Consider the following 2500-nt stretch of genomic DNA (forward strand, 5'->3'; position numbering starts at 1 on the left):
TGGCCCCGGGAAGAACCCGGGGCCGCAAAGTGCGTTCAAAGTGTCGATGATCAATGTGTCCTGCAATTCACATTAATTCTCGCAGCTAGCTGCGTTCGTCATCGACGCACGAGCCGAGTGATCCACCGTCAAGAGTTGTCTGAGTTTGTTTTAGGTCTCTCCCTCGCCAGAGGAAAGCGACCCGGACCGCACATACGCTCCCCACCTTGAGCTACAGCCACCTGCACGCCGGCGTGCGGGCGGAGCAGGGTGGCGTGAAGCGATGGGGAGCACCATCCTGGTGCGGCCCGCAGAAACATACGTCTATTGGGGGGAGGAGGACAGGGCGCCCAAGAGGCGATGCGTGCCCCAACGCACCGCAGCGACGGAGGCAGGATCACCGCCACCATGTCGCCCGCCTAGTATCACGAGGCGTGCAGCAGCTTTGCCCTAGGAAAAGCAGAGGCGGGAACGGGCACCGGCCATCGGTTCGGCAGCGTCACTGACGCGTGCACGTGGCGGCGTGTCGGCGAGCGGACTTCCTGCGAGGAGGCGGGGGCGGCACTCGCCCGAGCAGACGCCCGCCCGGCCCAGCCACCGCCGAGGTGGACTGGGAGTCGCGGCAACGGCTCGTCATACTCGTTCCCACACTCACAGCGCAGCTTGCCCGCAAGCCACCGACCACCGATCGACGCCAGGCGCCCCGACCGAGAGCGGGATCGCTCGTTCGCCCTGCTGGCAGTTCGCTGGGGATCACTACTGCACGGAGCTCGGAGACCGACGGGCGGCAACTCGAGAGTCTTTAAACCACCACCCCCATCCCGCAAGTGCAAAGAGGCTGTATACGCACAGACGGGTGAGGGGAATAGGTACCCCGTCGGGTTTGAAGGGAGCGTGACTAGATAGCAACGATGTAAACCCAGCCGATTTGGGAGCGAAAGACCGGCGCCTGCATCACCGGCTTCGTTTCCCGTGGCTGGAGAGTACACCGAAACCCTCCGTCTGTCGCGAGCTCCCGACGACGCGGTGCCGCCAAGCAGCAGGGCCGGACCTGGTGTGGCTCCCCTCGTCGATCACAGACCGGTCGGCACTACTGACGAGACGGTGGAACGGGCTTCGCCCCTTGTGACGAAGGGTGATGCGAACCCGCCCGCCCGCGTGCGTTCGGGGTGGACTCGGCAAACGGAGATTTGAAATCGGAAAGTGTCCTCCTGCCCCGCGCAGGTAGGCGCCCAACAGTTGTGGGGGGTTTGGCGGTGACCACGGCTGCAGGGCCTGCTACCCCGACGAGCTCTCCTGCTGGCCCCGAAACCACCCTCGCGAGACAAGTTGAAACGGAAACGGGCGTACCCCCAAGCCGACGATCCTTTCTTATTTGTTACTTTTTTTTTCACTTGCTCGAGTTGTGGGGATTTGGCGGTGACCACGGCTGCAGGGCCTGCTACCCCGACGAGCTCTCCTGCTGGCCCCGAAACCACCCTCGCGAGACAAGTTGAAACGGAAACGGGCGTACCCCCAAGCCGACAGAGATCCTTTCTTATTTGTTACTTTTTTTTTTCACTTGCTCGAGTTGTGGGGGTTTGGCGGTGACCACGGCTGCAGGGCCTGCTACCCCGACGAGCTCTCCTGCTGGCCCCGAAACCACCCTCGCGAGACAAGTTGAAACGGAAACGGGCGTACCCCCAAGCCGACGATCCTTTCTTATTTGTTACTTTTTTTTTCACTTGCTCGAGTTGTGGGGGTTTGGCGGTGACCACGGCTGCAGGGCCTGCTACCCCGACGAGCTCTCCTGCTGGCCCCGAAACCACCCTCGCGAGACAAGTTGAAACGGAAACGGGCGTACCCCCAAGCCGACGATCCTTTCTTATTTGTTACTTTTTTTTTTCACTTGCTCGAGTTGTGGGGGTTTGGCGGTGACCACGGCTGCAGGGCCTGCTACCCCGACGAGCTCTCCTGCTGGCCCCGAAACCACCCTCGCGAGACAAGTTGAAACGGAAACGGGCGTACCCCCAAGCCGACAGAGATGCTTTCGCTCCTGTTACTTTTTTTTTCACTTGCTCGAGTTGTGGGGGTTTGGCGGTGACCACGGCTGCAGGGCCTGCTACCCCGACGAGCTCTCCTGCTGGCCCCGAAACCACCCTCGCGAGACAAGTTGAAACGGAAACGGGCGTACCCCCAAGCCGACAGAGATCCTTTCGTACTTGAACCAACACAAAGTTTGTCACGTTTTATTTTTACGAGTGATCGACCGTCAAGATTTGTCTCTGAGTTTGCTTAAGGTCTCTCCCTCGCCAGAGGAAAGCCACCCGGACCGCACATACACTCCCCACCTTTAGCAGCAGCCACCTGCACGCCGGCGTGCGGGCGGAGCAGGGTGGCGTGAAGCTGTGGGGAGCACCAGCCTGGTGCGGCCCGCAGAGACATACATCTATTGGTTGAAAAAAAACAGGGCGCCCAAGAGGCGATGCGTGCCCCAACGCACCGCAGCGACGGAGGCAGGATCACCGCCACCATGTCGCCC

General features: G+C 61.3%; 1 non-coding gene across 1 annotated transcript in view; it reads right to left on the reverse strand.

Annotated features, from left to right (window-relative positions):
• Positions 1 to 137, reverse strand: part of LOC140475008 (5.8S ribosomal RNA) — a 154-nt gene extending 17 nt beyond the window's left edge. The window contains exon 1 of the ribosomal RNA XR_011959605.1: positions 1 to 137. This exon is cut by the window's left edge and continues 17 nt beyond it. This is a non-coding gene — a ribosomal RNA (5.8S ribosomal RNA).
• Between the last annotated feature and the right edge of the window lie 2363 nt (positions 138 to 2500).

The sequence above is a fragment of the Chiloscyllium punctatum genome, unplaced genomic scaffold (assembly GCF_047496795.1).
Source record: "Chiloscyllium punctatum isolate Juve2018m unplaced genomic scaffold, sChiPun1.3 scaffold_1318, whole genome shotgun sequence".
NCBI classification, from domain to species: Eukaryota; Metazoa; Chordata; class Chondrichthyes; order Orectolobiformes; family Hemiscylliidae; genus Chiloscyllium; species Chiloscyllium punctatum.